The sequence below is a fragment of the Mobula hypostoma genome, chromosome 5 (assembly GCF_963921235.1).
Source record: "Mobula hypostoma chromosome 5, sMobHyp1.1, whole genome shotgun sequence".
Classification (NCBI taxonomy): domain Eukaryota; kingdom Metazoa; phylum Chordata; class Chondrichthyes; order Myliobatiformes; family Myliobatidae; genus Mobula; species Mobula hypostoma.
The window spans coordinates 78,736,326-78,761,159 of record NC_086101.1 but is presented as its reverse complement, the minus strand read 5'-3'; the positions used below and the strand labels follow the sequence as shown (position 1 = coordinate 78,761,159).

The 24,834-nt window shown below is 46.7% G+C and overlaps 1 protein-coding gene across 2 annotated transcripts in view; it reads left to right on the top strand.

Annotated features, from left to right (window-relative positions):
* The window catches only part of lypd6b (LY6/PLAUR domain containing 6B), a 254,638-nt gene that overhangs the window by 115,761 nt on the left and 114,043 nt on the right, over positions 1 to 24,834 (top strand). For both annotated transcript variants that reach the window (XM_063047538.1, XM_063047539.1), the window contains exon 2: positions 11,157 to 11,335. The gene's annotated coding sequence lies outside the window, so the exon portion shown is untranslated. The remainder of the gene's footprint in view (positions 1 to 11,156; positions 11,336 to 24,834) is intronic.

Sequence of the window (24,834 nt, the reverse complement as noted above, 5' to 3'; positions counted from 1 at the left end):
AGAGTGGTAGTTGTGTGGAACGAGCTTCCAGCAGAAGTGGTTGAGGCAGGTTCAATGTTGTCATTTAAAGTTAAATTGGACAGCTACAGGTGTCCCCCGCTTTTCGAACGTTCGCTTTACGAAACCTCACTGTTACAAAAGACCTACATTAGTTCCCTGTTTTCGCTAACAGAAGGTGTTTTCACTGTTACGAAGAAAGGCAGCACATGGGGAAAAGCAGCACGCAAAAAAAATCAGCGCACAATAAAAAACAAGCAGCGCGCGCCCGAGCAGCCGCTCTTCCCCGGATTCGGAGCGGCATTCTGGCCGGCATTGCTTAAACACTTGCCTGTGAGCAGCCGTTTGCAAGATGAGTTCTAAGATATCGGAAAAGCCTAAAACAGCTCATAAGGGTGTTAGACTTAGCATAAAACTAGACATAATTAAGCATTTCGATCGTGGTGAATGAAGTAAGGACAAAATGAGTTTGGCTTGTGGAAGTTGACGAAGATGATGTTGAAGAGGTTTTGGCATCCCATGACCAAGAACTGATAGATGAAGAGCTGATGCAATTGGAAGAGGAAAGGATAACAATCGAAACCATATTCAGTAGCGAAAGTGAAGTCATCCAGGAACTGAACGTGAAGCAACTAGGTGAGATTTTCGCTGCAATAATAAAGTACGACTTTAATTTTGAAAGGGTACGTCAGTTTAGGGCATATTTGCAAGATGGTTTGAGCTTACAAAGAACTGTATGATAGAAAAATGTGTGAGGCTCAGCAGTCAAGCAAGCCTTCCACATCAGCCTCTGCAGACGACGAACCTCGACCTTCGACATCGAGGTGGGCAGACATAGAAGAACATGAGCTGCCTGCCCTAATGGAAACAGACGACGATGAGATGACACCTCAGTGTCCCACCACCCCAACACCCAGGCCGCGGACAGATACTGATTCGCGGAGAATGCAGTGGTAGCCGGGAGGCACACAGCACATCTTTAAGAAAAAAGTCGAAATAAACATGCTAATTAATTAGGTGCCGCACGGCACGTAAATGTTGGCCCAGATCAGAGGTGATTGCCGATTGTGTTGCCTTTGATCTGGGCTGACATTTACATGCCGGGTGGCACCTAATTAATTAGCATGTTTATTTTGGCTTTTTTCTTAAAGATATGCTGTGTGCCTTCAGGCTACCGCTGTACCCCTGTATGCTTCGCGGATCGGTATTGGTCGGCGGCCCAGAGGTTGGTAGCCACCGCACCACCCAAACTCCGACGATTCTTGTCTAACACACCATCATCAGTGTGCTTGGCAAGCTGTCTTCCCGATTCCCGTAAGTGATACTACACTGTACATACATTATTTCTACTTTATATAGGCTGTGTATTTTTATGTGTTATTTGGTATGATTTGGCAGCTTCATAGCTTAAAGGTTACTGGAGAGAGTGTTTTTGCCAACAGCCCTTGCGTGAGATTTTCTGCCGAGAGCGCTTGCGTGAGATTTTCGCTACAGAGAACAGTGCCGGCAATGATTGTGGAAAAGTATTTCTACTTTATATAGGCTGTGTATTTATCATATCATTCCTGCTTTTACTATATATTACTGTTATTTTAGGTTTTATGTGTTATTTAGCATGATTTGGTAGATTATTTTTGGGTCTGCGAACGCTCACAAAATTTTCCCATATAAATAAATGGTAATTACTTCTTCGCTTTACGACATTCCGGCTTACGAACCGTTTCATAGGAACGCTCTACCTTCGGATGGCGGGGGAAACCTGTATATGGACAGGAAAGGAATGCAGGGTTATGGGCTGAGTGCAGGTCGGTGGGACTAGGTGAGAGTAGGAGTTCGGCAGGGACCAGAAGGACTGAGATGGCCTGTTTCTGTGCTGTAATTGTTATATGATTATAATATTACAGGCAGCACTAGGGAGGCCATGAAAGAGTTTCCAAAGGTAGCTGAGCATTCTGATAGACGTCCAAGCCAAAATTCACATTGTTGCCAACACTCCACTATGTTTCTTCAAGCCAAGTTCGGTTGCTTTTACAACAAAACAAAATTAAAGAGAGAAGTTGACAAATTTTTCAGGGGGAAATAAAAACCTGTTAAATATTATCCCTGGCAGCGTACTTGTGGTTGTTTTAAAGCCTGATGAATCCACTGGGATTTCTGGAGATTACAAGCTGACTGTGAATCAAGTCATGTCTCTGGAACAGTGTCCCGCTCCTGGAGGGCAGCTGCTCATTGAAATGGGTATAAGTCATACATATCAACAGACAGGGTTAAAGGATTTTGGCTGTCAACACCAGCTACAGCTTATTCACTCTGTGACCACTACCACTGGAAGTTTCAACCGCACCATCTATCTTGTAGGGACACGAAGAGGGCCCTGCAGGGTTGTTTGGTGCTTGAAGAAACCCTGGTTACAGAAGCATTGAGGGATGAATCCCTGCAGTGTCTTGTCGAAATACTGAGCAGACTGGAAAAGTCAGTCTGTGTGAATGAAATCCAGTAACCAAGTCCCTCATAGAGTCATATGACTCGACAGCACAGAATTAGGCATTTCGGCCCATCTCGTCCATACCAGAATAACATCCTAGTCCCATAGCTCTTCATTCTCCTCCCATCCATGTACTGGTCCAAATTTCTCTTCAGTGTTGAAATCGATCCTGCATCCACCACTTGTGCTGATTGCATGAATACTAAAGAGCTACACCCAGTCCATGAGAAGGTTAAAGTCATTATCAACGCTCTTGCCCCCAACTAATGTACGTGAGCTGAAGGCATTCCAGAGGTTCTTTTTATTATCAAAGTATGTATGAAGAATACAACCGAGATTTGTCTTCTCCAGATAGCCATAAGATACAGAAAACCACAGAAGTAGTTGAAAGAAAGACATCAATTTCCCCCCGCCGCACAAAAAGAAACTGAAACAGAAGCTTAGAAACCCCAAACCTCCCCAACCCGTCCCTCACACAAAATCTAACAGATCACCCACATGAAAAAACAACAAGAACATCAAACCCAAACCCCCCAGCCCACCAATCGGCAACAAGAAAGAATGGGCGAGAACATGAAAAAATACACAGAACTAAAAGAGGCCAATATGAACTACAGTCCAATCTATAAACCTCAGAATTTCAATTACACCTCCAAGAACATTGGGACCCAGTGGCCCCTCCGAGGGCAGTGACAAGAACCAGCTTATTAATTGTTTTAATTGTTCTGGTATTTAATTGTTTTAGTAAATTGATAATCGTATCTTCAGGGTGGCGAGGAGGAGATGAGTCTTTCCCAACGGAGATGTAAGATGCTTCTTCCCTTCGCCAGTCCGTAGATCACCTGTGGGCAAGGTATGGCACCTGCTTAGCTTCCCCCACCCCCCCCACCATCCAGGGCCACTTGAAGCCCTGGGAGCAGGTGGTGGATGGTCGTACGAACAGATGAGCAGCTGATGGATATCACAAGTCCTCATTATGCCAGGCAGACAATCTGCAAAGAGTATCGATTATGGCTGGCTCACCTGCCTTTCCGCCCAGAAGAAGGCAAAGGGATGCTACTTCTGATCTGCTGGTCCACTATGCAGAGGCAGGGAGTTAATATTCTAGTGTGCCACCATCAGATGGAAAGTGATTCAGAAAGGCAAAGTGGGTTTATGGCAGGAATGCTGACGATAACGATGAGATACTCTCTGGTAGGTAACGAAGATTTAGCCATTATGTTTGAAGGGCAGCAACTTCATGATTACAGTTATGGGCATCGTTTATTATCTGTACAGATCACAAATCCCTGATTCCTCTGTTCCATGTAAAGTGTCTCACATGATTTCAACCCAGTTTCAGGGATGGGTTTTCAAAGTTCAAAGTACATTTATTATCGAAGTATGTATACTATATACAACCTCGAGATTCGTCTCCTCAGAGGCAGCCACGAAACAGAGAAACCCAATAGAACCCATTAAAAAAAGGAAGACCGTCAAACACACAGCGAGCAAAGTAACAAATAGTGCACACAATGAAAGTAAGCAAATAACATTCAAAACTGAAGTTCACAAAAGTGATGCACTGCCACGAAGCCAGTCATCACTGAAGCCCCAGCCTCAGTTCTCACCTGTGGTCCCCAACACCCTGCTCTTTTCAATCTGGCCCGGCGCTTAGCTTGTCCAAACCTCAGGGCATTTCTAGCTCTGGAACCCACGCCCTGCCTTGCCGCTTCAATATGTGCTCGTATCAAAAGTAAATTTATTGTAAATTATGCATACCGTATACAACTTTGAGATTCATTTTCTTGCAGCGCCCACAGGCAAAAAAAAGAAATACAATTGAATCCATGAAAAACCACACGTAACAAAGACTGACAAACATCCAATGTGCAAATCGTGCAAGTAATAATAAAGTAAGCAGATAAACATGAGCTCCAGAATCCCTGAGACTGTCCACAGTCTGTGCCGAGGGCCCCTGAGAGAGTTCACAGTCTGTACCGAGGCCCCTGTGTGTCCACAGTCTGTGCCGAGGCCCCCGAGAGTGTCCACAGTCTGTGCCGGGGCCCCCGAGAGTGTCCACAGTCTATGCCGAGGCCCCCCGTGTGTCCACAGTCTGTGCCGGGGCACCCGAGAGTGTCCACAGTCTGTACCGAGACCCCCGAGAGAGTCCACAGTCTGTGCCGAGGCCCCCGTGTGTCGACAGTCTGTGCCGAGGCCCCTGAGAGTGTCCACAGTCTGTGCCGAGGCCCCCGTGTGTCCACAGTCTGTGCCGAGGCCCCCGAGAGTGTCCACAGTCTGTGCCGAGACCCCTGAGAGTGTCCACAGTCTGTGCCGAGGCCCCCGTGTGTCCACAGTCTGTGCCGAGGCCCCCGTGTGTCCACAGTCTGTGCCGAGGCCCCCGTGTGTCCACAGTCTGTGCCGAGGCCCCCATGTGTCCACAGTCTGTGCCGAGGCCCCCGAGAGTGTCCACAGTCTGTGCCGAGGCCCCCGTGTGTCCACAGTCTGTGCCGAGGCCCCCGAGAGTGTCCACAGTCTGTGCCGAGACCCCTGAGAGAGTCCACAGTCTGTGCCGAGGCCCCCGTGTGTCCACAGTCTGTGCCGAGGCCCCCGAGAGTGTCCACAGTCTGTGCCGAGGCCCCCCGTGTGTCCACAGTCTGTGCCGGGTCCCCCGAGAGTGTCCACAGTCTGTGCCGGGGCCCCTGAGAGTGTCCGCAGTCTGTGCCGAGGCCCCCATGTGTCCACAGTCTGTGCCGAGGCCCCCATGTGTCCACAGTCTGTGCCGAGGCCCCCGAGAGTGTCCACAGTCTGTGCCGAGACCCCTGAGAGAGTCCACAGTCTGTGCCGAGGCCCCCGAGAGTGTCCACAGTCTGTGCCGAGGCCCCCGAGAGTGTCCACAGTCTGTGCCGAGACCCCTGAGAGAGTCCACAGTCTGTGCCGAGACCCCTGAGAGAGTCCACAGTCTGTGCCGAGGCCCCCGTGTGTCCACAGTCTGTGCCGAGGCCCCCGAGAGTGTCCACAGTCTGTGCCGGGGCCCCCGAGAATGTCCACAGTCTGTGCCGAGGCCCCCGTGTGTCCACAGTCTGTGTCGGGATCCCTGACAGTGTTCACAGTCTGTGCCGAGGCCCCCGAGATGGTCCACAGTCTGTGCCGAGGGCCCCCGAGAGTGTCCACAGTCTGTGCCGAGGCCCCTGATAGTGTCCACAGTCTGTGCCGAGGCCCCTGATAGTGTCCACAGTCTGTGCCGAGGCCCCTGAGAGTGTCCACAGTCTGTGCCGAGGCCCCTGAGAGTGTTCACAGTCTGTGCCGAGGGCCCTTGAGAGTGTCCACAGTCTGTGCCGGGGCCTCCGAGAGTGTCCACAGTCTGTGCTGAGACCCCAAGAGTGTTCACAGTCTGTGCTATGGCCCCTGAGAGTGTCCACAATCTGTGCCATGGCCCCCGAGAGTGTCCACAGTCTGTGCCGAGACCCCCGAGACTGTTCACAGTCTGTGCTGAGGCCCCCGAGAGTGAGTCTACAGTCTGTCCCGAGACCCCCCGTGTGTTCACAGTCTGTGCCGGGGCCCCCGAGAGAAACCACAGTCTGTGCCGAGGGCCCCTGAGTGTCCATAGTCTGTGCCGAGACCCCCGAGAGTGAGTCTACAGTCTGTGCCGAGACCCCCGAGAGTGAGTCTACAGTCTGTGCCGAGACCTCTGAGACTGTTCACAGTCTGTGCCGAGGCCCCCGAGAGTGTCCACGGTCTGTGCGAGGCCACTGAGAGTGTCCACGGTCTGTGCCGAGACCTCTGACAGTGTTCACAGTCTGTGCCGAGACCCCCGAGAGTGAGTCTACAGTCTGTGCCGAGACCCCCGAGAGTGTCCACAGTCTGTGCCTAGACCCCCGAGAGTGAGTCTACAGTCTGTGCCGAGGCCCCCGAGAGTGTCCACAGTCTGTGCCGAGACCCCCGAGAGTGTCCACAGTCTGTGCCGAGGCCCCCGAGAGGGTCCAAAGTCTGTGCCGGGGCCCCCGAGAGTGTCCACAGTCTGTGCGAGGCCGCTGAGAGTGTCCACAGTCTGTGCCGAGACCTCTGACAGTGTTCACAGTCTGCGCCGAGGCCTCCGAAACTGTTCACAGTCTGTGCCGAGACCCCCCGAGGGTGTCCACAGTCTGTGCCGAGGCCCCCGAGAGGGTCCAAAGTCTGTGCTGGGGCCCCCGACAGTGTCCACAGTCTGTGCCGGGGCCCCTGAGAGTGTTCACAGACTACTTAGAAGGGGATATTGTTGTTGTTCCTTTCCACGCCTTGTTGAGCATCGGGTGACAATCTTGCCATTTCTTTAGCACTTTTTGTCTGGTTTTTTACGAGGCTGAGTTGTGAGCTAGAAGCTCGACTCAGCAGAGATGGAAAGCGTGAAAGGAGCCAGCTGGATTTGAACCTGGGACCACTCATCTCAAAGTCCGGTGAGGATGCCATTATACCACCATCAAGCTTCAGAAGAGGATATGCTCTCTTCTTATTACTGCCATCAAAGAGGAGGTTCAGGTACCTGGAGGCACCCAACCCACTCCACTTCTTCTCCCCTGTCATGATTTCTGAACGGACAATGAATGAACCCATAAACACTACCTCACTTTTTTATTCTCCTTCCTTTTGCAACTACTAATTTAATTTAATTTTTAAAAGATATCTCTTATTGCAATTTATAGATTTTTTAAATGTATTGCACTGTGCTGCTGAAAAACAACAAATTTTCCTACATGTTTCAGCGATATTAAGCCCGATTCTGAGAGAAATAGAGTTAGACGTATGCTATTTAACATACCTCATTATCTTGATGCTGATGCATTCAAAAACATCTCTTGGTCACTTCACTTTGTAAACCATATCTCTGGAGAAGCCAAACCCCTGGTGTGGGTGGCAGCCTGTGCTCTATACACAATACTGTTTGATTACAAACCTGTCCCTTTAACTTCACACTGATTACTGTTTGCAGTTTACATTAAGAATTGTAGTCTGGTTTGCGTTTTAATTAATCAGATTAAGATTAGTTTTATCTGTAACAGAGGTTCCCAACCATTTTCATGCCATGGACCCCTACCATTAAACAAGAGGTCCATGGACCCAGGTTGGGAACCCCGATTTATAACAAGTTCGTTGAAACACACAGTGAAATGCGTCATTTGCGTCAATGACCAACTGTGTGTGTGTGTGTTGGGGGGGGGGTGGTAGCCCACATAAATTGGCATGCTTTCAGTGCCAACATAACATACCCACAACTTACTAACCCTAACCTGTGCAGCTTTGAAATGAGGGTGGAAACCAGAGCACCCGGAGGAAACCTACGCAGTCACAGGGAGAATGTGCAAACTCCTTACAAGCAGTGGTGGGAATTGCTGTAACATGCTAAAGAAACTGGTACACTACCATGCCGTCCCACGATCAGAATCAGAATCACATGTATTATTACTGCTTTATATGGCATGAAATTTGTTGTTTTGCAGCAGCAGTACAGTGCAAAGACACAAAATTACTATAAGTTACAGAATAAGTACAAAAGAAAGGAATAATGAGTGTCATGGGTTCATGGACCGTTCTGAAATCTGATGATGCAGAGGAAGAAACTTTCTGAATTATCGACTGTGCTATATTTATGTAATTCCATTTAGCTTTTGAATCCCAAGCACTTTCTATCTAAAATCGAAATAGACACATTTGTATTATACTATGATTTATTAAACATTCTGTTTTTTTTTGTGGCAAGGCACCGAGGGCCAACTACATTGCTTACTCAGTGATACAACAGGATAGTTTGAGAAAGGAGTGACTGAAATTTGATTTAATTTCCCAACAAAGCTAAAGAAATCTGTGACAGATTTGTTTCTAAGAAACATTGTTTTTGTGGAAGTACTGCACTTGTATGTCAGGAGCTACCTGTATGTCAGAATGTAAACTTTATCCATCACAAGCCACGTGAGAGTCTGCAAGGAGAAAATGCTTTGTTGCTTTGTTTAATTGGTGACCATTTCCTATGGAAATTCCATGACAGAAAATACCCAGGGTAGGTCTAGTAATCAGGCTGAGGGCTAAATCTGTCTAATGATCCTCCTGGCATCAGTGTGAAGAAATATAGATAGAATTCCATATTTAAAATCAGTGGGAGTTCAGCATTCAGAGAATCAATTTATCATAGAACAGTAGTCTCCTATTCTTATTGTTATTCATTTATGATTATAGAGAGTTTGTTAAAATGGCATGTGTTTTAAAGTTGTTTTGGGAAAATCTATATGCCGCATGAGAGAGAAAACCTACCTTGTTAATTTTATAAATTTCATTTATCAACTAATGCTGGTTTTGAAATTTCATGTCTGATCATTACCGTTTTTGGAAATCTACAGTCATGTAAAGTCTTTGTCTCAGATCATTTTGACTAAGAGATCATTGGAATCAGGATGAGTGAGTAAGGTCAGGTGGATTGGGAATTGATCGCCATGAGTGCATTTCCAGTGCAATACATTTGATGTTGTATCTGAGTTTGTAAATTTGATGTTAAATATAATGTAGACCAGAACTAGAAGTCATAGGTTAAGGATGAAGGGTAAAATATTAAAGGGGAGCTATATCACTCAGAGGGTGGTATGAGTGTGGGACATGTTACCAGCTGAAGTGGTGGATGCAGCATTTAACGCTATAAGGCCATAAGACATAGGAGCAGAATTAGGCCATTCAGCCCATCGTCTGATCTGTACTTCCATCAAGGCTGATACCTTACCCCTCTCAATCCCATGTTCTTGCCTTCTCCCAGTAACCTTTGATGCCCTGACTAATCAAGAACCTATCAAGCTCTGCTTTAAATATATCCAATGACTTGGCCTCCACAGCTGTCTGCAACAATGAATTCCAAAGATTCACCACCCTCTGGCTCAAGAAATTCCTCCTTATCTCTGTTCTAAATGGATGTCCCTCTATTCTGAGGCTGTGCCCTCTGGTCCTAGATACTTCTCCACATCCCACTCTGATTAAGCCACCGTTTCCCACCTTTTTTTATGTTACGAGCCCCTACCATTAAACAAGAGGTCCATAGACCCCATATTGGGAACACCTGATCTTGGCCATGCATTAAAGTGAAGTTTAGATAGGTACATGGATGGGAGGGATGTGGAGGGCTATGGTTCAGGTGCTGGACAGTGGGACTAGGCACAGACCAGATGGGCCAAAGGGCCTGTTTTATGCTGTAGTCCTGTATGACTCTAACTCTATAAGGGAAGTTAGGGTTATGGACTTTTCAGTATTTTTAATTCACTGTAGCAGTATTGACTGATTAAAATCTACTTATGATTTTGCTTTCAAAGCTACACATAAAGATAATGCATTAAATGACTGGATTCCTCTATTCAAATAGAGTCATTAACTCCTTCTCAAAAGAAGACCTGTCTTTAACCCATCTTGCAAACTATAGCCCCATCTCTGACCTCTCTCGGCTCTTGAATTGGGGTTATCACGTCTGTCTTCCCTGCTTGAATCTGTTTAATCATTTACTTTCTTTCTACTTCAACACTGGAAGAACCCAAACCAACAACTGATGATAGTACAGCATTGCTTGTGACGTTCTCTTGACCAGCCTTTCGCATTGTTGACGACAGTATTGCCCTTTAATGGATTTTTGGTTTTCTACTTGCTTGCAGTCCTCCTGCTTGGTCTCACTATTCGATTATCAGTGGCATTTAATGCATTCTCGGGCATTGGTTTCTTTCTTTCACACAACCCTCAACATAGGATTCACTCCAGTGACTGCTCCATGCCATTCTGAAATGAAGGCATCCAAATTATTAGGTCAGATGCTAACTCTTTGCAATAAAATTGGCCATAGTACTTGCCATTAACTCTCTCAACCCTCCATAGCGTCTGTTTCATTCAATGAGAATCAGGTTTAATATCACTGGCATATGTCATGAAATCTGTTGTTATGCAGCATTACAATACTGCATAACACAGATGGAGCTGACTGAATGTACAACTTTCTGCAACTTCTTTTGATCTTGAATTTCTTTTTGCAACATTTAGTCCTGGTTGAACCTCAATTTTCTCTGATACCGTATAGCAACCAAAATTGACCTACGTTAAAAGTGAACTAAAGAGTTAATAAAGATGGATAACCAAAGGTTAGTTCAATGAACTTCAGAATCATGGAGAGGGCAGAAGGGTTGGACGATTGAGCCTTACAGAGGCAAGAGTGAATTTATGAAGGGATTTTTTGAATTGGACTAAAAAGTTGACTGATAAAAATCAGCAAGGACGGCTAGCTGGGACCTTAAAGATACTTTATACTTTATTGTCGCCAAACAATTGATACTAGAACGTACAATCATCACAGCGATATTTGATTCTGCGCTTCTCACTCACTGGATTACAAATAGATAGTAAATATTAAAGATTTAAATTATGAATCATAAATAGAAAATAGAAAAATGGAAAGTAAGGTAGTGCAAAAAAACCGAGAGGCAGGTCTGGATATTTGGAGGGTACGGCTCAGATCCGGGTCAGGATCCGTTCAGCAGTCTTATCACAGTTGGAAAGAAGCTGTTCCCAAATCTGGCCATACGAGTCTTCAAGCTCCTGAGCCTTCTCCCGGAGGGAAGAGGGACGAAAAGTGTGTTGGCTGGGTGGGTCGTGTCCTTGATTATCTTGGCAGATACTAACATGTTCCACTGTTTTGTTGCAGATATAGTTTACAGTGCTGGAAGAAATGAGGAAAGTCGAAACCATTTCCATAAGAAGCAAACTGATCTAAGTTTCCAACATAGCTATTATGGAATTATTGAAAAACATGGGAATGCCTAGCACGTACTACTACTACTACGTCGACTAGGCCTCGGGCACCAGCGTGGGGCAAACTAGCATGTAAGTCAGTTACTATTAAAAGAAATTGCGTTGTGGCATTTCAGACATAGGGCTGTCATCAGAACAGATCACAAACTCTAATGGTTATGTTACTTTGTCAATTAGTTCTGGAGAGTCAACTTGGGTCAGTATTACTATCGGTGCATTAAAATAGTGAGAGAAATTAGCATCCCATCTCCAATCTTCCATTAAGAAATGTAGCTAGAAACATAAAGACCAATAACATATTCTTAATAAATGAAATGGTAGAAACCAGGATTGTCTTATTTAGTAATTTTGAAATCCTCAGAGTCAGAATCAAGTTTATTATCACTTACACATGTGATAAAATTTGTTGTTTTGTGGCAGCAGTACAGTGGGAGACATAAAAAGATATTAAAAATTATTATTAAAAAAAATTAAAATATATTGTAAGGAGGAATACTGAGTGGTGTGCATAAGTTCATAGACCATTCAGAAATCTGCTAGTGGAGGGAAAGAAATCATTTCTAAATTGTTGAGCGTGCGTCTTCAAGCTCCTGTACCTGCTTTCTAGTATGAGAAGAAAGCATATCTGCTTTTAGCAAAATGAGTATGAATGAAGCACTTTAACAATCCAAAGACTTAGAGTTATAGGATACATCCTCAAACAACTAGAAATATAGGTAATGGACTGTAATAACAGTAAGTGTTCTTGATATTATTAGGGTGTGCTAATCTCTGGAATTGTCCTGGCGTTTCTAGGAATTAAAGCCTAATATCCTAATCACTGGTCTATTTAATCCAGGAGATAAATATTTGGTGTATTATTTATGTTGAATTGCTTATTTCATAGTCAATATTCATTGACTAAAAGGCTTGTGTGGTAAATATACAGTGACCGCTTTATTAGGTACACCTGTACATCTGCTCATTAATGCAAATATCCAATCAGCCAATCATGTGGCAGCAACTCAATGTATAAAAGCATGTAGACATGGTCAAGAAGTTCAGTTGTTGTTCAGACCAAACAACAAAATAGGGAAGAAATGTGATTTAAGTGACTTTGACCATGAAATATTTGTGGGTGCCTGATGGGGTGAATTGAGTATCTCAGAAACTTCTGATTTCCTAGGATTTACACGCACAACAGCCTCCAGAGTTTACAGAGAGTAGTGCAAAAAACAAAAAAAAAAATCCAATGAATGGCAGATTTGTGGGCAAGAACACCTTGTTATTGAGAGAGGACAGATGAGAATGCCACACTGGTTCCAGCTGACAGGAAGGCGACAGTAACGTGATTGTGACCCAAATAACCGCACGTTACAACAGCGGTGTGCAGAAGAGCACCTGAATGCACTACACATCAAACCCTGAAGTGGAGGGGCTACAGCAGCAGAAGACCACAAGGATGCACTCAGGGGCCACTTGATTGGGTACAGAAGGAGCCTAATGAAGTAGCTATTGAGTGTAGAATAATTCCTCTGAGTGCAGAATTTTAATGTTGGGGAACAAAAAGTGAAGAGGCACCTGTTGAGCTGTCAGAGGTAGGAATGTGTGACAGGAGTGCATGGAGTGAGAGCTAGAGCAATGCATCCGACCTAGTTACTACAGGGCTGACTCAGCTAACAATGTATTGACATTTCCCATGGATATTATCAGCCGTGTAGAGTTTGTTTTGGGGCTGGAGGAGGTACATTAGTTTTTAAAGGTAGTGTCCTTGTACAGATAAAGTTATGAGATGGTGACTTATGAAATATTAATGATTACATGTTAAGGGACTGTTAGGGAAAATGTAATGCAGGAAGTTTAGTTGCTCTTCTTGTATCAATAAAGATTCATAACATCTTTACATTTTAAATTAATAATTGTGATTTGCTGTTGCAATGGGTTCCTAATGGAATATGTGTTAACAACTCTGCTCCTGAGTTATCAATCATGACTACAACGTCACATTGCCATATCCTTTTTATTAAATACAATGCCCTGAGGTCCCTCACTTATGAAAGATCAGACTGAGTGGCAGCAGATCACTGACTCTCAGAAAGATATGTTTTTGGGCCATGTAACAGCAGAGGAAAAGCAAGAGTGTTCGAGAGAGCTGAGGTAATGGGACACTCCAGCAATGGCTGAGGAATATCTGAAGAGGCAAAAGGCACAGGAGGCCTCGGTTGCTGGAAAATATTGCAAATCTTGGGTAGAACAAAAGATTGTATATTCACTATACTACAGACCAAAGATCAGCGATAGGTGAACTTGAGCTATTTGTTGGGAGAGATGCAGTCTGCAAAGTTTTGGACAAATTTGCTGCTGCGGTGACATCGGCACAGAGCAGCCGTTTTCATGGAGATGGATTTAGATAGGGATGAAGGCAGGGAGGACTGTTTGATGTGTTCAAATTTAAAGTCATAGTCAAAGTAAATTTATTATCAGAGTATGTATATTCCTGCTGCTCTCTGTAAGAAGTTTGTATGTTCTCTCCGTGACTGCGTGGGTTTCCTCCGGGTGCACCAGTTTCCTCCCACAGTCCAAAGACGGCAGAGTAAAAGTGAGTGCGTTCGAGATTGGTATGTACGATTGGTAGTTTTATTGGTCATTGTAAATTGTCTTGTGATTAGCCTCAAATGTTTGAAGCGCCTATTCACATTGTATATCGATAAATAAATACTATCCCGAGATCCACTTTTCTGCAGGTGTTTTAAGGAAAATGAAGAAATAGAATGTAATTTATGAAAAACTATATATAAACAATGATTGACAAACTACCATCAACATCTGCAGTGACAAACAAAAACCCAGGGTTGAAACTTCCTTATGTATTTGCAGTCCACTCTGCAGCTGTTCACAAGATGTCAATTAGTGTCATGAATGACTGAAAAAATATTTTGAGCTTACATCTTTACATGCTGAATAAATAATCAAGCAATAGCTCCAGTAAAGCTTTTTAAGATCACTAACTTTTTGTGACCAGTGGTTGACCTTTAAAAAACAGGGATCCATTGTGACACAGATCAGGGGAAGTTAAAATCATTTTCTAGTACTTTTGTTGTATTAAGTGGTTTCCTTTGATTTTTGGAGTGGATAACATCCCACCCAGTTAGAGCTTCTTCTGAAACTCAAATGATTATAACAGGCCAGTCTCTGTGCAAGTAATATTTGTTCAAGGTGCAGTTTCAAGATCTCAATCACGATAATGCTGAAATACTGTGAGTATAGGCCAGCAACTGACAACTTGAACCAACTGCTTATTAGTGATAAAAGTGATGGCAGGATGTGGAAATTTGTCCAAAATGCTCTTCTTTATTCATAGTAATAGGATCATGTTAATTACGGAAACAGAACACCAACTGCACAGTTTGGATTAATCAGGCTACCCAGAGTTATTTAAAGCATTAGGCCCCATGAATCTGCGTTCATTCTCTTGTAAGATTTCTCAGTGGAGTTTATTGTCATATGCACAAGAGTAAAACTTATTTGCAGCAGCATCACAGGAACATAGCATCATATAAGCAACATCATCAGGGAAACAAATTATGCACAATTTTTACAAGAAAGAATACAATTAGAACAAAAAGATAAAGTCAATTTCAGTGCAAAGTGACCAAAGGTGTCACAGTGTTGCTGAACTGGAGTAATTAGGGTTGGTTTAAGAACAAAATGGTTGAAGGGAAGTGGTTGTTCTTAAACCTGGTCTGGAGCAACAAACTTCTGTACCTCCTGATGAAGGGTCTTGGCCTGTAACATCGACTGTTTATTCCTCTCCAGATGTGCTCCTGACCCACTGTGTTCCTCCAGTGGTTTGGTTTTTGAATTGCAGCTGACATCCACATCTGTAGAAATTTGTTGGAGTCATTGGTGACGTACCAAGTCTCCTTAATCTCCTCAAACTCAAAGTTCAAAGTGCATATATATCACCATATACTATACTGAGATTCCCTTTCTTGTAAGCATTCACAATAAATACGAAGAGACACAATAGAATTAATGAAAAACTGTGCACAACCCCTCTGGTTTAAGAGCATGAAGGTTGAGGGGTAATAACTGTTCCTGAACCTGGTGGTGTTTGATCTAAGACTCCTGTACCTCCTGCCTGATCTGATGGCAGCAGCAAGAAGAGAGTATCACCTGGATGGTGGGGGTCCTTGATAATGGACGCTGCTTTCCTGTGACCACACTCCGTGTAGGTGTGCTCAGTGGTGGGGAGGCCTTTACCTGTGATGGACTGAGCTGTGTCCACTACTTGTTGTAGGCTTTTCTGTTCAAGGGCATTGGTGTTTCCAAACCAGGCTATGATACAACCAGTCAGTATATTCTCCACAGTGTATCTAGAGAAGTTTGTCAAAGTTTTAGATGTCATCTTCACAAACTTTTAAGAAAATAGAGGTGCTTTCATGCCTTCTTTGTAATGGCACTTACATGCTAAACCCAGGACAGATCCTCTGAAGTGATCATGCTGAGGAATTTAAAGTTGTTTACTCTGACTTCCTGATGAGGACTGGCTCATGGATGTCTGGTTTCCTACTCCTATAGTCAATGATCATTTCTTAGATTTCATCGACGTTGTGTAATAGATGCTGATTCGTCACCACTTTTGATTTGGACAACAACAGTGAATATTGTGGCACCATTCAGCCAGATTTTCATTCTCTCCCCTATATCTGATTCGTCACCATCTTTGATTTGGCCAGCAGTGGTGTCATCAGCAAACCTACGGCATTGGAGCTGTACTTAGCCTCACAGTGAGAAGTATAAAGTGAATAGTGCAGGAGGTTAAAGCACACAGCACTGTGATGCATCTGTGCTGAAGATGATCGTGGAGGAGATATTGTTGCTAATCCAAAGAGTCTGCAAGTGAGGAAATCAAGGATGCAGTTGCACAAGAGGTATTGAGATCTATGTCTTAAAGCTTATTGGTTAGTTTTGAGGGGATGGTAGTGTTGAATACTGATCTGTAGTCAATGAAGAGCATCCTGACGTATGCATCTTCACTGTCCAGATGAAATATAGCCTTCGAATGAAATACAGTCACTGGCATGCCCTCTTCATAATTGCATCATTATGTTGGGCCCAGGAGAGATCTTCAGAGATGGAGACACTCAGGACTCTGTGCTACATACAAAGAACATTGGGGACAATTTACAGTGGCATATTAACCCACCAAACCAGAGAGGAGACACAAGAGACTGCAGATGCTGAAAATCTGGAGCAACACACAAGGTCAGGCAACATCTATAACTTTTCAGGTTAAGACACTTTGTCTGGACTCTCCTTTCGATACTCGCTAACTCTCCTCTTTCCAGTCCAGTTCAGGTGAAGGGTCTCAGCCTGAAATGGTGACTGTAAATTACCCTCCATGAATGTCGCTCGCCCTGCTGAGTTCTTCCTGTGTGTTGAACCTACAAGCTATGTGTCTTTGGGTGTGGGATAAGACTGGACCTGCTGGAGGAAACCCACGTGGTCATAGAGAGAAGGTGGAAACTCATCACTGACAGCACAGGAGGTCAGGACTGACCCAGGTTGCGGGAGCCATGAGGCAGCAACTCTCCTATCTGTACCTCTGTGTAGAGCAATACAGCTTGCAGTTTTTAATCCTTGAACTGCTGGCGATGGAAGATGAATAAAAACAAGAGTTTGTCCTTAATCCAATATTAATTCTCAGCTTGTACACATAATTTCTCTTTGCGCAGTGAAGTGGTTGTCAGCAAGCAGGAGAAAATTACATCAGGCTTCACTGATTAAGGGAGGAATCTCGTATGTCATTCAAGAGCTTTCCCTTGAGCATGCAAGAGCTAATTAGCACTTTGGACAGGGATTATTAAAAGTGATTTGGTTCAGGAGGTACAGTCTTTAAGTAGGGTGGAAGACAGGATTGAACAAGTATTTAAATTTAGTTAATCATAAAAAATGTAGGCATTTTTGAGAACCGAAGGTCATCAAAATCAAACAAACTGTCAGGTTACCTATCACAAACATCAAACAGGGATTTGTCACAATCTGTTTCCGCCCATTCACATTCTAGACTGATGTAAAAAAAGATCCCAATATTTAAGGAGGTTGAATATTTCCCTATAGTCATCACTACACAAAAAAAAAAGAGCATCTCTCTTCCAATGTGAGCGTAGGTGGTCAGGGTTAATGGGTTTATTCGGCAGAATCATGCAGCTGAGTTTGTTCGGCCAGCTCATATGCTGATCAAGACATAGATGATTGGCTTCAGTGTCTTCAAACAAAATCACAATGATTGTTCCTTTCACTGCCTTTGTCAAATTAAGTCATCCTTGCAAAAACAGAGGATGAAAGTGGTTTCATCCCAAACCTACTTGTACTAATCCCACGCCAGAGGCTTATTTATTCACTGAGTCGCTGAAGAATCTCCAGAGGATTTGAACTGAAACTTGAGATTGGTGTATCTATTTAATACACCTGGACTGTGAGCAGTGTCTGGAATGCATGATCAATTTTACTGAGATTAAGGTAATTGCAGCAAATACCAGATACAGGACCAAACAGATAGAGTCCAGTTGGCCCAAACGTGCATGACAGTAATAATGCTCCACTTCCACCCTTCCTCATCTAACACGCTCAGTATAATCCCCGATTTTTGTCCCTTTTGTGTATCCAGCATCTTCTTAGCTCAGGGGTTCCGGACCTTCTTTATGCCAGGAATCCCTCCCGTTAACTGAGGGGTCTGTGGACCCCAGGTTGGAAACTCCTACCTTAAACTACATCTCTATTATCCTTCTCAATTACTTTGTACCCTATTCAAAAATGCCCTCATTTAGCTTCCCAGTTAAAGGTGGATTCATTGAGTATGTCTACAAGAATAGGAATCTCCGGGTTGTATATGGTGACATATATGTACTATGATAATAAATTTACTGTGAGCTTTGATTTGTTGGCCTCAGTTTTAATTATCCTCATGATAATGAGGATATTATTAGATAATTAGGGTAATTAGCATATTCCCTCTGTGTCCATCCCAGGCTGTGGAGACTCATTGACTTTGCGCAGGTGACTGGAGAGCAAACACATTGTTGGCTGACGCTTGGCCTAATGGAGGACTTAATGACCGGGGCACCCAGACCTTTGCAAATTACAGTATTGCAAAAAAAAATCATGTGCATGTTCAAAATCAGGTTTAATATCATCAGCATATGCCGTGAAATTTGTTAACTTTCTGGCAGCAGCACACTGTAATACATGATACTGTAGCGGTGTGCTACACAGCGCTAGAATAACCACACGGAGTTGGTGAGTTAGAGTTGCGATGAAAAAGATTTATTCAAACTTCGCGGCCTGCTTTATAGCCTTCCCGTTCCCGCCCTCCCTGGGGCGGGACAGCTGTGGGGAATGCATATTCCCAGACCCTTTCTGCGCGCGGGATTTTCCCCCTGCTGGTGAAGATGGCCTGGCGCCCTTTTTGCTGCCGGCCCTCTGCCTGCGGGCGCTGTTGTGAGCCGGTTCGTGGGTGCCAGAAAGTGGGTCGCCACATAACCCCCCCCCCCCCAGAACCGGCGGTACCTCCCCCAATGTCCACAGTCTGGATTGGCCTCTGTTTGGGAGGTCTGCCCCTGCGCCGCGGTGCCTGAGCCTGGACCGGCTGCGCCAAGTCCACATGGGGCGGTTTGAGTCGGTCCACCGTGAAAACCCCCTCTCTCCCCCCAATGTCCAGCACGAACGTGGACCCATTCCTGATCACCTTAAACAGCCCCTCGTAGGGCCGCTGTAGCGGTGCCCGGTGTCTGCCCCGTCGTACAAAAAGAAACTTACAGTTCTGCAGGTCTTTGGGTACGCAGGTCGGGCTCTGTCCGTGCTGTGAAGTGGGGATGGGGGCCAGGTTACCGAGCCTCTCCCGTAGTCTGTCCAGGACTGCTGTGGGTTCTTCCTCTTGCCCCCTTGGGGCTGGTATGAACTCTCCTGGGACTACCAGGGGTGCACTGTACACCAACTCGGCTGATGAGGTGTGCAGATCCTCTTTGGGCACCGTGCGGATTCCGAGCAGGACCCAGGGAAGCTCGTCCACCCAGTTAGGCCCCTCCAGGCGGGCCATGAGAGCCGACTTCAGGTGACGGTGGAAGCGCTCCACTAGCCCGTTCGACTGTGGGTGGTAGGCAGTTGTGTGGTGTAGCTGTGTTCCTAAAAGGTTGGCCATAGCCGACCACAGGCTGGAAGTGAACTGGGCTCCCCTGTCGGAGGTAATGTGGGCCGGTACCCCGAAGCAGGCTACCCAGGTTGCGATCAGTGCTTGGGCACAGGATTCGGAGGTGGTGTCGGTGAGCGGGACTGCCTCTGGCCATCTGGTGAACCGGTCTATCATAGTTAGGAGGTACCGCGCTCCTCGCGACACTGGCAGGGGCCCCACGATATCCACATGGATGTGGTCGAACCTCCAGCGGGTGGGTTCGAACCGCTGCGGTGGAGCCTTGGTGTGCCGCTGCACCTTGGCCGTTTGGCACTGCATGCACGTTTTGGCCCATTCACTGACCTGTTTACGCAGTCCATGCCACACGAACCTGTTGGCGACTAGCCGGACGGTTGTCCTGATGGAGGGGTGTGCTAAGTTGTGAATGGACTCGAAAACCCGCCGGCGCCAGGCTGCTGGGACAACGGGGCGGGGTTGGCCGGTAGCTACATCACATAGTAGGGTCCTCTCACCTGGGCCTACGGGGAGGTCTTGGAGCTGCAAACTGGAGACTGCAGTCCTGAAACTGGGGATCTCAGCGTCTGTCTGCTGTGCCTCTGCTAGCGCTGCATAGTCCACCCCCTGGGACAGGGCCTGTATGGTCGGTCTGGATAGTGCATTCGCCACGACGTTGTCCTTTCCAGAGACATGCCGGATGTCTGTTGTGTACTCGGAGATGTAGGACAGATGTCGCTGCTGGCGGGATGACCAGGGGTCGGACACCTTTATGAACGCAACGGTAAGCGGTTTGTGGTCTGTGAACGCGGTGAAGGGCCTACCTTCTAAGAAGTACCTGAAATGCCGGATTGCCAGGTATAGTGCCAATAGCTCCCGGTCGAAAGCACTATATTTGAGTTCGGGTGGTCGTAGGTGTTTGCTGAAGAACGCCAGGGGTTGCCAGCGACCCTCGATGAGTTGTTCCAGCACTCCACCGACTGCTGTGTTGGATGTGTCCACCATGAGGGCAGTAGGAACGTCCATTCTGGGGTGCACTAGCATCGCGGCGTTTGCCAAGGCTTCTTTGGTTTTAACGAAAGCGGTTGCGGCCTCTTGGTCCCAGGTAATGTCCTTGCCCTTACCCAACATTAGAGTGAACAGGAGTCGCATGATTCGGGCTGCTGAGGGGCAGAAACGGTGGTAGAAATTCACCATACCCACGAATTCCTGCAGGCCTTTAATTGTGTTGGGTCGGGGGAAGTTGCGGACTGCGTCTACCTTGGCGGGCAGAGGGGTTGCCCCGTCTTTAGTAATCCTGTGGCCCAGGAAGTCGATGGTATCGAGTCCGAACTGGCATTTGGCTGGGTTGATTGTAAGGCCGATTTGCTCAGGCGGGAGTAGAGCTGGCGGAGGTGGGACAGATGCTCCTGCCAACTACTGCTGGCTATGAGGATGTCGTCCAAATAGATGAATGCAAATTCCAGATCGCGTCCCACCGCGTCCATTAGCCGCTGGAAAGTCTGTGTGGCATTCTTTAGACCAAACGGCATTCGGAGGAATTCGAAAAGTCCGAACGGGGTGATAAGTGCTGTTTTGGGGATGTCGTCCGGATGTACAGGGATTTGATGGTATCCCCGGACGAGGTCTACCTTGGAAAAGATCCTTGCGCCGTGTAGGTTTGCTGCAAAGTCTTGAATGTGCGGCACAGGGTAGCGGTCTGGCGTTGTAGCCTTGTTCAGTCTGCGGTAGTCACCGCATGGTCTCCAGCCCCCTGTTGCCTTGGGCACCATGTGAAGGGGGGAGGCCCATGGGCTGTCAGACCGTCGTATGATCCCCAATTCCTCCATCTTCTCGAACTCCTCCTTCGCCAGTCGGAGCTTGTCCAGGGGAAGCCTTCGAGCACAGGCGTGGAGGGGTGGTCCCTGGGTCGGGATGTGGTGCTGTGCTCCGTGTCTGGGCATGGCTGCCGTGAACTGCGGTGTCAGTACTGATGGGAAATCCGCTAGGACCCTGGTGAATTCGTCGTCGGACAGCGTGATGGAGTCCAGGTGTGGGGCTGGCAACTGTGCTTCACCCAGGGAGAACGTTTGAAAAGTCTTGGCGTGGACTAATTGCTTCCCTTGCAGATCGACCAGCAGGCTGTGGGCTCGTAGAAAATCCGCCCCCAGGAGTGGTTGGGCCACGGCGGCCAGTGTGAAGTCCCACGTGAACCGGCTGGAGCTGAACTGTAGCCGCACCGTGCGGGTGCCGTAGGTTCGTATTGTGCTGCCATTAGCGGCCCTCAGGGTGGGTCCCGGTTCTCTGTTGCGGGTATCGTAACCTGTTGGAGGTAAGACGCTGATCTCCGCTCCGGTGTCGACCAAAAAGCGGCGTCCCGACTGCTTGTCCCAGACGTACAGGAGGCTGTCCTGATGGCCAGCCGCCATAGCCATCAGCGGCGGCTGGCCCTGGCGTTTCCCGGGAATTTGCAGGGCGGTCTGCAGCGGCGGGCCTCTGTGCCCCACCGTTGGTGGTAGAAACACCATTGTTCGTTGGCTCCTCACTCACGTTGTCGGGTTTTGTAGGCTCTGCTGCCGGGCCTGGTCTGGTCTGTCGTTGGGCACGCGGCTTGGTGATCTGTGCGATGGATGCCCCTCTCTCTTTCCTGGCATTCCACAGCACATCTGCTCGGGCCGCCACCTCCCGGGGGTTGCTGAAATCTGCGTCGGACAGCAGCAGGCATATGTCCTCGGGCAGTTGCTCTAGGAACACCTGCTCAAACATGAGGCAGACTTTGTGTCCTTCAGCCAGGGCCAGCATCTCGTTCATTAATGCTGACGGCGGCCTGTCTCCCAAACCATCCAGGTGCATTAAGCGGCGTGCTCGTTCGCACCGTGAGAGTCCGAAAGTCCTTATGAGCAGGGCTTTGAATGCTGTGTATTTGCCGTCCTCCTGGGGCGGCTGTATAAACTCCTCAACTTGTGCAGCAGTCTCCTGGTCGAGTGAGCTCAGCACGTAGTAGTAGCGAGTGGACTCCGAGGTTATCTGCCGAATGTGGAATTGTGCTTCTGCTTGTTCGAACCATAATTGGAGTCGCAGCGTCCAGAAGCTTGGCAGTTTTAACGAAACTGCGTGAACAGATGCAGCGTCGGTCATCTCTGGTCCAAATATCGTTTGGGCCATCGGGGTCACTAATTGTAGCGGTGTGCTACACACAGCGCTAGAATAACCACACGGAGTCGGTGAGTTAGAGTTGCGATGAAAGAGATTTATTCAAACTTCGCGGCCTGCTTTAAAGCCTTCCCGTTCCCGCCCTTCCTGGGGCGGGACTGCAGTGGGGAATGCATATTCCCAGACTCTTTCTGCGCGCGGGATTTTCCCCCTGCTGGTGAAGATGGCCTGGCGCCCTTTTTGGGGCCGGCCCTCTGCCTGCGCGCGCTGTTGTGAGTCGGTTCGTGTGTGCCAGAAAGTGGGTCGCCACAATACTATAGCGAAAAAAACTGTGATTTCAGTCAGTATACATATATTAAATAGTTAAACTAAATAAGCAGGGCAAAAATAGGAATAAAAAGTAGTGAGGTAATGTTCATGGGTTCAATGTGCATTCAGAAATTGATGGCAGAGGGGAAGAAGTTGTTCCTGAATCACTGAGTGTGTGCCTTCAGGCTCCTGTACCTCCTTCCTGATGGTAACAATGAGAAGAGGGCATGTCCTGGGTGATGGATGTCCTTAATAATAGATACCACTTTTTTGAGGCACCGCTCCTTGAAGATATCTTGGATATGATTAGATTAGATTAGATTATATTCAACTTTATTTTCATTGTGCCGAGTACAGATACAAAGCCAATGAAATGCAGTTAGCATCTGACCAGGAATGGAAAGAATAGTGTTATTTACAAAATAACTGCGAATAAAAACTAAGTGCTCCAGCACACAAATATAAAAGTACTGAGACAGTACAATACGGATGCAATACTGCTTAGCACTGTGATGTGAGGTTCAGCAGGGTCACAGCCTCAGGGAAGAAGCTCTTCCTGAGCCTGCTGGTGCAGGAGTGGAGGCTCCTGTAGCGCCTACCGGATGGGAGGAGAGTAAACAGTCCATGGTTAAGGCTAGTGTCCATGATGGAGCTGACTAATTTTACAGCTCTCTGCTGCTTATTTCGATCCTGTGCAGTGCCTCACCCCCCCACCCCCCATACTAGATGGTGATGCAGCCAGTTAGAATGCTCTCCATGGTACATCCGGAGAAATTTGCTAGTTGGTGCATGTTGCACTAACTCACGGTGGTCAAATGGCTGACAGCTGTCATTTGAAGGAACCTGCCCAGAATTCAATTATAATCAAATTTAATTTTGCGATACAGTGTGGAGTAGGCCGGCCCTTTGTGCCCCGCCACCCCAGCAACCCCCCGAAAACCTCGATTTAATCCTAGCCTAGTCAGGGGACAATTTACAACGATCAGTTAACCTACCCAGTATGTGTTTGGACTGTGGGAGGAAACCAGAGCACCCGGAGGAAACCCATGCATTCCACGAGGAGGACTACAGAGAACGCCGGAATTGAATTCCCAACTCCGATGTCCTGAGCTATAATAGCGTTGTGCGAATCGCTACGCTACTATCATATCCATGTTATATTTTAGAATCATGCAAGAACACTGAAGAGGGCATCAGCTGGAAAGGTAAAGTCTGCTTTGATGATAATTATAGAGGGAAGCTGAGTACCTGGGCTAATGCTGGAAAGTGTGAGATAGCATATAAGTGCCTTCTATAAATTTCAGATTCAGATTCACTGCCCGTCGTAGTGCAATTACTCAAGTGTATGATATTCCCTGATTGGTGAGTCTTCAGGTGGCTGTAGAGGCTGATCTAGGATCCACATATTCTGGTGAGGGGCCTCCCAAACCTCATAATCCTGTGTCCTCCGCTACTTTAGGACTTAATCCGAGATGTTGAGGTGGATTCCCTTAATGGAGAATGTCTGTGCATGATTTTCTTTAATATGGGGAGGATGATTTCCTGGCAGGTCCTTGTAAAATTGTGGTCTGGCATGGACGACTGGGGACACTTCTCCACTGCAGCCTTCCTCCTGCTTCATTGCTGCCGTGATGTGTCATCATTTTCCACTAGCACCCCTCATTTGGATCACACTTTGGAACCTCTCCCCTTGACCTTACTGTCATTGGTGACCTTGCCAGCAGCTAAGTGCCATTTGCCATCGCTCTCAGTTTACAGGAACCCACAGGCCCCCACCAAGACAAGGTGACAATGCTCAGAGAGGTTACCACATGTACGACCCACCCACCAACACGCAAGGACAGTCCTCCAATGTTCAGACAGATCTCCAGTCTCCAGGCTTCGGCCATTGTGACTTCCAATTGACCTTTGGGAGTCGATGTTCGGGGTCGACCCCAGACTAGCTATTATCAGGACCCCTAAC